Source organism: Mirounga leonina, unplaced genomic scaffold (assembly GCF_011800145.1).
Source record: "Mirounga leonina isolate KUSES-001 unplaced genomic scaffold, KU_Mleo_1.0 Mir_82, whole genome shotgun sequence".
Taxonomy (NCBI): Eukaryota; Metazoa; Chordata; class Mammalia; order Carnivora; family Phocidae; genus Mirounga; species Mirounga leonina.
Window position 1 is genome coordinate 46,026,208 of NW_023270825.1, and position 13,848 is coordinate 46,040,055.

Below are 13,848 nucleotides of genomic sequence, written 5' to 3' on the forward strand. Positions count from 1 at the left end.
CTTCCTTCCTTCCTTCCTTCCTTCCTTCCTTCCTTCCTTCCTTCCTTTCTTTCTTTCTCATTCCTCCACTAGAACCCATTTTTGGTTGGAAGAGATAAACCACAGACACTGTGAGGTGTGCATGGGGTGGGATTGTTGGATGAATGGGGAAGTGGAGGGTGGGGACAATGTGATGCTGATCATGATTAGGAGGAGATAAGGCAGTTCTTACCAAGATCTGGGATTAAATTAACCCCAGATAAACTTCAAATAACCACCCCCTCCACTTCCACCACCCCCACTACCATCACCGTCGCCACCACACACACACACACACACACACACACACACACACACACATGCACCTACACACACCACACTCGGGTTTCAAAAGTAAATGGAAAAATGGAAAAAGGTACTGGAATCACAAGTTAAATGTTCTATTCTTTTCTCTTTCTTAAACCCCCACAAAAATAACCTATGAATCTAAGATTCTGAGAACCTCCCAATTTAGACTAACCAGAAGGACTTCAAAACTTCCTGTTCCTCTGTTGAGGGAATAAAGCTCTGATGACTCTTTCAAAGAAGCTTTCAAAAAAACATAAACTTTAAAGTTATTCATATTCATTATTTTGATGGGTATGATGACCCTCTGGATGAACCATTTCCTGTGTTGGTTCTATTAATCTGATTGGCAAGGTAAATGTTCTCTTGTCATTTTGTGTGTGTGTGTTCCACCCAATATTGTACACATCATTTTGGGACCAGTTAGAATGTCCATTGTCTTTATATCTAGGTGTGAATGTGAGTTAATGTTTTAAAAATTCTATGCAAAATGGACTCGGAATAACTTTAATAATACAACAGTATTTCTTCTAGGTCTTCTCTATTATATATTGCCAGATAACAAAATAAAGAAAGAATGGTGTTTATTTTATGTAGGAGCCAATTCAAACCACAAAATTCTGAGATATGAATGTGACAGCATGTTCAAATTCATTGCTTTTGTGTCAAACTGAAAATACAGTATCATTTTGTCCTGTTGAAATCCATTTTGATAATCTTATAAACTAGCCTCTAAAATGCGTTAAATGATTAACAAAAATTTACTTAAATTCTCATTTTTGTGTTATGCTTGATTAATGAACACCAAACAACCCACCAACCCAGCCTAACCCTAAATATTTACAAAGAAAGTTAAGCAGATTTGGGACATAGAGGTGCAGCCTCTCAGCAGGGGCTAATTTTCTGTTAGCTTTCTCAGGACTATTTAATTTTAGCTCTTTTTCCCATGTAGGGCATGCAAAACTGACCAGATTTTATGGGGCCTTTCTTTTTTTTTTTCTTTCTTCTTTTTCTTCTTCTAAATTTTTTTTTTTTTACTTTACTCACATCATTTGTTTTATTTCTTATCATTAATGGCTGATGAAAAGAAAAAAGTGATTTTAGCACCCTACTATTTAAAGACCACAACTATAACTTAAATGCTAACCTGTTCCATCAAACAGGGAACCTTCCCCTAAAGCAATAGTGGGCATGTATTTAAGTTTCTATGAGACCTTCCTTTAAGATAAAATATAGAAACCGTACAAAATTGGATACAGTTCCTTGAAAGTTACCTGTGCAAGGAGACCTGAAGCTTTAGCTTTGTTAGGGCCACAGTAAATTCATTACTCTGGTACATGGAAAATGGATCATGTGTTCCAGATGTTCCAGATGGTGTCTTACAAATTTCCTGATATGAGCTATTTTTTCTGCTCATTAAATATTTCTTGCATCATTAGGTAAGTATCTCTGACTCTTTTTCTTTTTCTCTCAGTCATTTTGATGAAACTAATCCTTTAAAATCAACCAAAAATGCACCAAGAGCTTTTATATTCTGAGCATTTTGCTGAAAAAATATCTTGGGCCAAGTGAATTATTTCCTACTGTCTGTGCTTTTATCTCATCTGTAATCTTAAGTGACTCATCCACTGTCACAGCTGGTGGGCTGCAGAGCTGGAACAGAGTCATCATCTTCCAGCCTTGGAGTAGCTGGGAATTTTTTTCTGGAGTCCCCAAGGACTCTTATACCATATACATTATTGTTGTTCATTTCTGAGCCTAGTAAAAATTCCTAATTGCTCTGATGACAGACCTGGCTTTCTATCTTTGAGCAAATTGCTTGATTTCATTAAGCTCAGTTTCTTCACCTAAAAAAAATGGGGATAATAACAGGCCCTGCTGAAAGAGCTGCTGTAAGGGTTAAGTGCAGTAATATACAAGTTGGCCCTTAGGAAGGGGAGCATGTTTGTTTGAATAACTGTTCCCTAAGCTGTGTATGAAAGACATCGAGCTTTTCTAATTTTTACATTAACAAGGAATAAATGTAATGCTCTGGACAATGAAGTGCTAACTTTCTTCTTGGTCGTCTAGATACATTAGGTTGAATTTTAGCTGCTCAGACCACTTCCTGTTTTCATATTCCTTCAGCCAGTGATATCCCAGACTGTAATTCTAACGAACACTTTTCTCAGGAAGCTCGGTTTTTGCATTACACGTGGTTTCTCCAGAATTATGAAAAATCTACCATGATTGCTTAACCAGTGGCATCTAATATTTTACCTTGGAAGGGAGTGATGTCAGCCTTGGCTTTTAAAGGTCGAGATTAATGTATTCCTCAAGAAAATGTGTAATTGCATGCCTGCTGTATGTGAAGCATTGTTTCAGACACTGGGAATACATGGGTGAATCAGATCAACAAGCTCCTGTTTTCATGGAGCTAAGAATCTAGTGGAGATGGCAGACAAAAAGAGAGAGAGAGAAGGGAGGAAAGGAGGGAAGGGGGAGAAAGAGAACATACCTAGAAAAGGAAATGTTGGGAGAAAGGACCAAGAATGGGGAGAAGCTTATGTTGGAGGTCAGTGGGGTTGGAGAGGAGGAGGCAACTGCAGGGCAGTCAGAGAGGCAAGCAAGGCAATATTACATAGGGGCGAGGACCATGTAGGGGCCAGATCATAGAGAGGGCTTAATTCCAAGTCAGAAGAAAAACCACTGGGGAGTGTGATAGGATCTGATATTGATTGGATCATAGCCACCCCAATATTGCCTTATTTATGGTCAAAGTTGATTCACAACCATTGTGTCAGGTCCCTCGATTGGACAAAAGATGTGGGCAATATCTGAATGTCTCACCTACCATTCTGCATTGTTGCTGCCTCCCTCCTGTTTAGCCTGAAACTGAGATTGACAGAGGGAAAGCATTGCTAGTTGATTAAAAAAAAAAAAAAAAACCCACAAAAAAACCCCTCCTACCTTTACTACCCCACATCTCCACTAAAGAGAAGCTCTACGAGGGTCTATAGAGGTGACAAAATATATTCTGAGGATTGGTGGCAATGTTTCTGGAATAAGCAGTTCATGCTGAATTGCTCATGGGCAGAATTGTGCCTTAATCACCTTGACATCCCCAACAGCCAATGCCTTCACTAGCATGTCAGTATGTGTAAGCATTTGTTCTTTGTTAGGTGAGCTAATAGACAATGCATTTTAGGACAGGGTACTCATTAATTTCAGGTATTTATTGGGTATCTAACATGTGCCAGGTGCCATTCTAAATGCTCTGATGTGGCACTGAACAAAACAGATAAATATCTCCTTGAAGCTTACCTTCTAGTGCTATACGAGTACGTCATGATTTTCACATATTCCTGGGTAACCTGGGTTGCAGGGTGGCAGTGGTGTGCGTATGTGTGTTTGTGTGTGTGTATTTCCTGTGGGGCAGTGGGGGAAGGGAAATAGTGGAGATTAATGGAGAAAAACTTAGGACTTTCAGAGAAGATAATAATCCAAAGCAGCAGAAACTACACTATGCATGGTTTCAACCCTATATGCTCTGATTGTAGAATAGAGGAATCCCTAGGGTCTGGAGGTACCAGAAAGCCAGAATTCTGGTGGTCTCAAGGACAGCATTTTCAGCCTCAAGTTAAGATCTCACCTGAAAAGAACATGAACTCCCTATTATCAGCCAGAGCTCTTAGTTGCGAACCAAGAACCTTCTCTAGCTAGTTAGAGTAGGAAGACTATTTACTGAAGGATAGCACACAGAACACCAGGAGAGCCAGAGAAACAGGCTTGGAGTCTAGAGGCTAAGAGCTAGACACACATTCCGCACAGGACTGCTACCACAGAGCACAATGAACGCCAGGGTTGCAGTTCACACTGCTGATCAGGGCTTGGGACAACTTCCAGAGCTGCTGTCTGCCTTCTGGAAGCTCCTTGTCTCCCTCTATCTTTGCCAGAATTGAATTAAAAATCTTTTCTAATGAAGAATAATACACAATTAAAAAATGCACAAGGCATAAAAGAATTACTGCAAAGCAAGCTTCCATATAACTACTACCCACGTCAGGAAATAGAATTTAAAGCATCCTAGAATTTCCTCCTCCTCCCAGTCCCTACCTCTATCCCTATCTCTCCTTAAAGGAAGAATAGCTCTTCCTGACATTCTCTTCTGAGTCAAAAATCTTGCATCTGATTGGAGGAAACTGGGCCACATTCATATATTCTAGTCTCAAGAAGTCTGGGAAAGTGAGTTTCTGGAATTACCCCAGGGAGAATAGGATTTAAAAGATGGAAATTTCCCCCAGTATAGGAAGGGTTTACACAGGTTTTGAACAGCTTCGCAGCATGACAAATGGTTGCCATCTTCTCTGATGGGCTAACATCTCAGCCTTGTTAGGTTGAACCAGGTAGAATTTCCATTTTTGTAGGTCCAAAGGAGTCCTTTAGCTCAGCCTAATAGAAAGGACAGGACAGTGTCAGTCCAGGGTCAGAAAACAGAAAATATCTGAGGGAGATCGAAAAAGAAGAGCCGGGAAAGCTGAAGAAATGCTTCAAGCCAGGCTCAATTAAGAATATGAGGCTTTGCACACATAATTTACCTTGTTTATTATCCCCAGCTTCACTTGGGGCTGTATTAGAAGTGTGTGGAAATGAGATCAATGGCTCTGCGTGGTACAAGCGTGCATTGTTTAGCAGTGAGCATAGCAAGGGAGAAACACTGAGGGAGATTTAAAGGGACCGGCTGTGAAACCATAAGACCAGAAGGAAAGCCTTGGTAGGTGAAACTGTCAAAGCAAGGTGGAACTAACGTTTTGGTTTGAGACCTGCCCTCAAGGCAGGAGGGTGGGTGGAGCTACATTTTATAACAGTTCTACTTTTTCTTTCTTTTTTTAAAAAAAATTTTTATTGTTATGTTAATCACCTTCTTTTTTTTTAATTAAATTTTTCATTTTAATTCCAGTATAGTTAACATATAGTGTTATATTGGTTTCAGTTCTAAATAGCCATGGTTAAAATACACATCTTTAATTCAGGGAATTCATCAGATGGCACAAAGATGGGCTATAATTAGATTCAGCTCAAGATTACGTATTAGGGAAAAAATAGAAATGGTCTAGACGTCCAATTAGAGAGATTTGCTAAATAAATTATTATTTATCCATGCAATGGAATGCTAAGTAGTAGCTAAAAATGGTGTTGCAGAAGAATATGATAAAATTGAATGAAATAAATAATCACATATATAAGTTAAATATGTCTCTACTTTATTAGTGATTCAAACATCAAGCAGTCTCAAGAACCCAGTTATTTCTCCTTTCTCTTCCTCTAGCATCGTGTACACATAGAAGAAAAAACATCACAGGGTAATGAGTGAACTGTCTTTCTTTTTTTAGTTTAAATAAGTTGAATACAAAATTTGTTAAAAATTGTAGGATAATGATGAGATTATCTATAACTTCAAACAATCCCTCATTAACCAGAGGTTTCATATCAAATTAATTTTAAGAGTTTCATTTACCCAAAAAAAAAAAAAAATTCGTTTACCAGAATTACTCTGTCAATTCTCCACTTTACCTATTTACATTCCTCCTTCCAAAATGAACATCCTGGCAAAGAATAGGAAGAAAACTTAGTGGGGAAAATGTAAACAACATTTTTAAGGTGGACATATTAGGTACAAGCAACAGGAAGTGGGTTCTGTTATATGCAGGTCATCTGTTTGGCATATTATTTTTCTTGGCACTTTTGGATATAAATCTGTTGACCACACTGCTGATGTGAATGTAATTCACAAGGGTTTTATAGAAAGTATGCAAGGTATATTCAGAGCTCTATAAATAGCAAAATAACAACTGGGTACCTAACTTATGTTGCACTCTTCTTATGTATCAGCACTAGTAAGAGTTTTATTTACATGATCTTGTTTAATTCTTACTATGGAAGGTACTACTGTTAACGTCATTTTACAGAAAACCAAAGCCAAAGAGATTAAGTAATTTGCATAGATCCCATAGCTAGTAAATGATGGACATGAGATATAAACCAAGCAAATTTATTCACAGACTTTCACTTTTAAGGATGGAGTTAGGTCCATGATTGATGAATGGATAAGGAAAATGTGACATATATACATATATATGGGGAATAGTTTATTACAAGAAATAGGTGAATTAAGGGAAATGAAAATCCATAAATACTACATTATCTGAAATTAAAACGATTTGTTAATTACTGTAAGAAGTGTTTATTGAGTGACAAATATGCACAGGCACTGTTCTGGGCACTGAGATACAGCAGTGAACAAATAGTACCTTTCCCTCTGAGAAGCATATTCATCCTAGTGGATTGTATATGTGTTAAGGAACCAGAAGAAAATGCTTGCTTACAGGGCCTACCCCTGAGTATTGGAATATGGACTAAATAATTGTTTACATTTATTAATATTTTTACATGCTTACATTTTACATCATTTACTTTTATTCTCAATAAAGCGGGAGAATGCATATAACAAAACAAATATATCAATAATTACTGCATTTTATGGAGAAAAAAGAAGAATATGATAAGGGAAGCTGGTCTGCAAGTGGTATAGACTACAGATTAAAAACATACACTTCAGAGCCAAATGTTTTGTTTTTTTAGGGGTGCCTGAGTGGCTCAATCATTAAGCGTCTGCCTTCAGCTTAGGTCATGTTCCAGGGTCCTGGGATCGAGCCCCATCGGGCTCCCTGCTTGGCAGGAAGCCTGCTTCTCCCTTTCCCACTCCCCCTGCTTGTGTTTCCTCCCTCGCTGTCTCTCTCTCTGTCAAATAAATAAATAAAATCTTTTAAAAAATTAAAATAAAATAAAATAAATTTTAAAGGGCGCCTGGGTGGCTCAGTTGGTTAAGCGACTGCCTTCGGCTCAGGTCATGATCCTGGAGTCCAGGGATCGAGTCCCGCATCGGGCTCCCTGCTGAGCAGGGGGTCTGCTTCTCCCTCTGCCCTCTTCCCTCTTGTGCTCTCTGTCTCTCATTCTCTCTCTCTCAAATAAATAAATAAAATCTTTAAAAATAAATAAATAAATAAATAAATTTTAAAAATAATAATAAAATACCAGCATTGGCAAGTAAACAACAAGGGAGTGATTCTTACAAAATTCTGGGTGAAAAATTAGATTTAGGGTGCCTGGGTGGCTCAGTTGGTTAAGCGACTGCCTTCAGCTCAGGTCATGATCCCAGAGTCCTGGGATCGAGTCCCGCATCGGGCTCCCTGCTCTGCGGGGAGCCTGCTTCTCCCTCTCCCACTCCCCCTGTTTGTGTTCCCTCTCTCGCTGTGTCTCTCTCTGTCAAATAAATAAATAAAATCTTTAAAAAAAAAAAAAGAAAAATTAGATTTAACTATCAATCAAATGTAAAGGTAAAATAAAGGTTTTTTTTATTATGCAAAACTCAAAATATCACCTGTCAGTGCTCTTTCTCAGGAAGCTGATGGAGGAAGTGGCTAGGGTGAGAGGAGTAGGTTTACAAGATATAGAATAGTCTCAGCAGTTTCCCAAGGAAGTGGGGGGCAGTGATCTCATAGAGGCTTAACTGGTACATCCAGTCCACTATCCATTAGTCTAGATCATTGCTTTCCAATAGAAATATAATGTGAGCAATATAATTTAAATTTTCTAGGGGGTACATTTTAAAAAGGATCAAGAGATGGGAGAAATTAATTTTAATAATATAGCTTATTTAAACCTGTATATCCAAAACATTATCATTTCAACATTAATCAATATATAACTAATGAATTATTTTACACTTTTTTCATACTAAAGCTTCACAATTTGGTATGCATTTCACACTTACAGCACACCTCAATTCAGACTAGCCACATTTCAAGTGTTCTGTAACCACATGTAGCCAGTAGCTACCATATTGGACAGCATGTCTTAAGATACTTTATGTTTGGGCGCCTGGGTGGCTCAGTTGGTTAAGCGACTGCCTTCGGCTCAGGTCATGATCCTGGAGTCCCAGGATCGAGTCCCGCATCGGGCTCCCTGCTCGGCAGGGAGTCTGCTTCTCCCTCTGACCCTCCCCACTCTCATGTGCTCTCTCTCTCTCTCTCTCATTCTCTCTCTCAAATAAATAAATAAAATCTTAAAAAAAAAAAAAAAAGATACTTTATGTTTAACTAATTGATGTCATGTGAAGCATGGCAAAATAGTCTTTGAGAGACTAGGACATGACAGGCAGATAATAACAGAAAAGTCTGAAAAATGGTGTGCCCAGATAGGATGCCAAATATGGAGGCCTGGAAATGGGGATGGATTCAAATTAGTGGTGCCAACTGCTGAGACAGGGCCTAGGGAAAGAGAGGGTCCTTCCTCCCGGTCAAAGTGAGTACTTCCTTTCATACCATGGGCTCCAATTCCTGTATCTTCTCAGGAACATTTCCCCACCATTTTTTCTCTCTTCTGTATCTTCAGCCTCATCCTCTTTTTGGCACCCACATCTCCCCTGTTCCTTTTCCATAACTAGTCCTTCTCCAGCTGCTGTCTCTTCTTGTGGGCTTACTCAATGTCAACTGGGAATCCCCCTTTTCTCTTCAGTTCCCCAAATTCCATTGAAAACAGATTGTTGCCTGCTATAGACATTTTCAGAAATAATAAGATGATGTAGGTTAATTGCAGCTCAAAGAAGGAAACAACAATTGGACATCAGGCATTATGATGTAAACATTTTTTTTTTTAATTGTTCTACCATCCCAGCTCCAGAAAATTTCCCTTTGGTCCTACCTACTCTCTTCTGGATGTCACTTGAATTGCTCCCTCCATCTTTCTCCCCAGTTATCTGAGGACTACTTCCCAATTCATGTGAAGCCCTAGAGCTCTCTCCCACCATTCCAAATGAGGTTGTGTCCTGACTTTGCATATATAAGAATTTATTTTTGGCTCAGCTAAACAAGGAATTATTTGCTTTATGACTTTATCGTGAAAAAATACAAGGAACTGGCCAAAGCTTTGAAACTACAGTTGTTCTTTAATATAATCCAGGATCAAATTCTTAGGCACAGATATTACCCACAGAGACCCCAGGGGTGCAGGCTGTTTCCTTCTTATATGATGATCTTAAAAACTTTAGAAGTTATTGTAATTGTGTTTGCTCAGCTGTTCCCACTGCTTCCACCGGTACACCACTGCTGAAAAGCTAAAGGGAAGCTTTTCTCTGGATTCCATAGCACTTTTGGATAAGCTTAGATTCTGTTTCTAAGTACTTACAGAGCTTTTATGTCCCCCAATAGATGGATTTTCCAAAGTTACAGTCTCCTCTATTGAAGACCGTCAGCCTCAAAATTCCATCATCCTTTGGCCAAGAGCTGCTGGAGGTCTGCCCTGATATCTCCCCAGCCCTAAAGTGGGTAAGCTGATGAGGCCTCCTTATCATATGTTAAAGCAGTCTCAGAGATGATGTACACCCACCTTTTACTTCACTGATGAGAAACTGAGGCTTATGGAGACAGTTGGTGATAAAGCCAGAACTACGCCCAGAATTCCTGGCCTTGATTTCATTATTCTTTCCACTCTACAAAATATATGAGTGGGAGGAGAATCAGGGAGGCAGGAGACATCCCTAAAGGCTGCAAAATAGCAATTCTGGGTGAGAAGGGCAGCAAATCCAGAGGACTCTGAAAGGCCACTGTTTGGTTTTTTTTTTTAAGATTTTATTTATTTATTTATTTGAGAGAGAGAATGAGAGAGAGAGAGAGAGCACATGAGAGGGGGGAGGGTCAGAGGGAGAAGCAGACTTCCTGCCGAGCAGGGAGCCCGATGCGGGACTCGATCCCGGGACTCCAGGATCATGACCTGAGCTGAAGGCAGTCGCTTAACCAACTGAGCCATCCAGGCGCCCCGAGGCCACTGGTTTAAGAGTTACCAGACAGCTTCCTGCTGTGGAAATGACAGAGTGCCACAGGGAGCCTGATTAATTGTCTGCAGAGTGTCCCAAGAGCAACATTTCCTGACCAGTCCAGGCCACCATTTTCCCCAGGGCCAGACATAACTTCTGGGCAAAGTGGCTGATTCTGAAGGAGGGGCTATCTCCCCAAACAGAGGTGTGGCTGCAGAGATGCAGAAATCAATGAAGCAAAGGAGCCAGGACTGAAACAGGACATTCTCCCAGGTAGGCAGGAGAGGGAGGAGGAGCCTACAGAGGAGATGGAGCAGCCATAGGGATGCAGGATTTGAACTGGGATGGGGCTGAGTGTGGGAATCTAAGACCCTCAAGAAATAGGGCCAAACATGCCAAATTCTGCAGGAATCAGAGGTACAGGCTGTGGAAGGTTGGAAAAGGTTGTTCATCCAGTATATTGTGATGGGAGTAGAGCCAGATTATGAGGGAAGAGGTGAGGGGCTTCTGAGGGGGTGGCGGCAGCAAGAATTTACTACTTTAAGAAGCTGGGTGCAGGGCGCCTGGGTGGCTCAGTTGGTTAAGCGACTGCCTTCGGCTCAGGTCATGATCCTGGAGTCCCGGGATCGAGTCCCGCATCGGGCTCCCTGCTCGGCAGGGAGTCTGCTTCTCCCTCTGACCCTCCCCCCTCTCATGTGCTCTCTCTCGTTCTCTCTCAAATAAATAAATAAAATCTTAAAAAAAAAAAAAAGAAGCTGGGTGCAGCATTATTCACCATATCCAAGACAAGGAGCAACCTAAGTATCCATTGACAGATGACTAGATGAAGAACATGCAGCATGTATATATGTACATATATATATAATATATATAGCATATGTATATACTGTATTAAAATAGAATATTATTTAGCCACAAAAAGGAGGAAATCTTGCCATTTGTGACAACATGGGTGGATCTTCAGTGCATTATGCTAAGTAAAATAAGTCAGACAGAGAGAGACAAATACCGTATGATCTCACTTATATGTGGAATCTAAAAAAACAAAACAAAACAAAACCAAAAATAGAAAGGTCATAGATACAGAGAACAGATTGGTAGTTTCCAGAGGCAGGAGGCTGGGGGTGGGCAAAATGGGTGAAGGGAGTGAAAAAGTACAAACTTCCAGGTATAAGAAATAAGTCCTGGAGATGTAATGTATAACATGATGACTATAGTTAATGATTCTGTTTTGTATACTTGAAAGTTGCTAAGAGCATAGATCTTAAAAGTCCTCACAAAATTGAAACTACATGTAGTGATGATGTTACCTAGACTTACTGTGGTGATCATTTGGTAACATATACAAATAACGGATCATTATGTTTTTACACATGAAATTAATATAATGTTACACGTTAATTATATCTTGATTTTAAAAAAAACAGCCTGCTGTTGAGAGGAAATAGATATCTTAGAAGGTTCAGCAGATAATCTTGGTGTTTACCAATAACAATTCAATATATGATTTTGAGACTTACATGATACAAGGGCTGGGGAAGCTTTTCCCTTTAAGGAAGGGGCTTGGAGAAAATCTGCCTTCTCTCCTCAGGAGCTGCAGAAGATCGGAGAGAGAGTAGGGGATCTTGGGTGGCCCTAGTTATAATTTCAGACCAACCTAACTTTTGGCAGAGAATAGGTAACTGCCCTTTTATTTCTGTAAGGGAATGAATGAATGAATACTTGGAATGACATTTCTGAAAGATTACAAACTCCTGATGTAAATCACATAAGGAACAGTCAGAGACTGAAAGCCCAGGGTCAAAGCAGAAGAGGTGGGGGGAATTGAGGGTTGGTCTCTCGGCTCTTGCAAGGTCCCAGAAATTAAATGAGGGGAGTTGAACTCCCCTCTGACAGTGGTCTCTGAATTCCCCGCCTTGGAATTCCATGAGGAGTGTGCTTTTGTTTCTATCACAGCTTACTATTGTGTCTTAAAGTATGCCCAGCAAGGCATGGAAATGTTGCCTGTGAAAACATTCTGCTGCTATTTGAGCTTCCAATTCAACAGATGGAAACAAGGAGAAACTAGATTGTTCTGTTAACAGGGGACATTTTTCAGATGTTTGATACGTGTTGTTGTCTTTTGCTGCCCATTCCAATAGGACCAAGCACTATGTACAAGCAGAGCTATAGTCTTCTGAGTGAAGACTCATGTCTATTTTTCTAATAGGCAGGGCAAATGGAAGAAATGAGCTACTTGCCCGATGGTCAAAGGACAACTGTTTGACATTTGCGGAGGTGGTGGTAGGAGATGGAGCCAGGTCAGCCATAGAGTAGCCGATAAAATTGCCAGGAGGTCTTTAGTCTTCCATTATATGTCCCTCTGGTGGTGCAGCATGAATTCAAAGCCTGGATCTAACGTGAGCTGTGCCTTGTACAATTTCCTGGATATCCCAGATGTTGGTTTCCTTGGCAGTATCCTGACTCTGTTCTTCTCTACAGATGGCCACGGAGTGTATTGAGTGTATAGAGTGTACAGAGTCTCGGGCTCTGGGGGCAGATAGACCTGGGTTCTAATTCCAGCAGAGCCATTTACTAGCTATGGCACCTTGGGAGGAATCCCAGACCCTACCCCGCAGACCTGGGGAACCAGAATCTGTGGGAGTAGAACCTACATCATCAGTAAGCTTTCCAGATTTCTTAGGCATTTTAAAATGTGAGACTACTGTATCAGGGTTTCCCCTTTTTCCATCCTTTTCTATCCAAGTTCTTAACATCAGTTTCTTGCACCAGTAAATTTTTTTAAAGATTTTATTTATTTATTTGACAAAGAGAGCACAAGCAGGGGAAGCAGTAGGCAGAGGGAGAGGGAGAAGCAGACTCCCCGCTGAGCAGGGAGCCCCACCCAGGGCTCGATCCCAGGACCCTGAGAACATGACCTGAGCCGAAGACAGCCCCCTAACCGACTGAGCCAGACAGGTGCCCGTCTTGCAATAAATTCTTAATAAGCTCTTCGAGCAAGTTGTTTTTGTTTGCTTGTTTTTAGCCTAGGGAGCTGGACTCTTTGGAGAGAAGAATTCAAAGGTCATTGACCTTGGATAAGAAAAAAATATTTCTTTTCAGTAACCTCAAGCTGAAATTAGGCATTTCCTTCCATTCGGAGCATAGGCAACATACTCCAGCCGCAACAGCAGTGCCTCTGACTCTCACACCATGGGGGACACAGATATTTTCAGAACACATTACAGTTGTCGCAGACATCTTTAAAGATCATAACGTCGCATCTGGACTTTGACATGGTGGTAGCTATGAGCTAATAAAGAAGCACATACACTGTACCATAATTTTTAAAATTCTTTTAATATCTATATTTCAATGTCATTGGTTTCCTTTGTAATTTGTTTTAAAACATGCGTTTAAAAATATTCAGAGAAGGGGTCCACAGAATTCCCCAGACTGTCAGAAGGGCCAGGGAACAAAGAACTTAAGAATCCTTTTTTCTTTAATTTATTTTTTAGATTTTTTTTAAAGATTTTATCTATTTATTTGACAGAGAGAGAGCACAAGCCAGGGGAGCAGCAGAGGGAGATGCAGACTCCCTGCTAAGCAAGGAGTCCCATATGGGACTCAATTCCAGGACCCTGGGATCATGACCTCAGCCAAAGGCAGATGCCCAACCGACTGAGCCACCC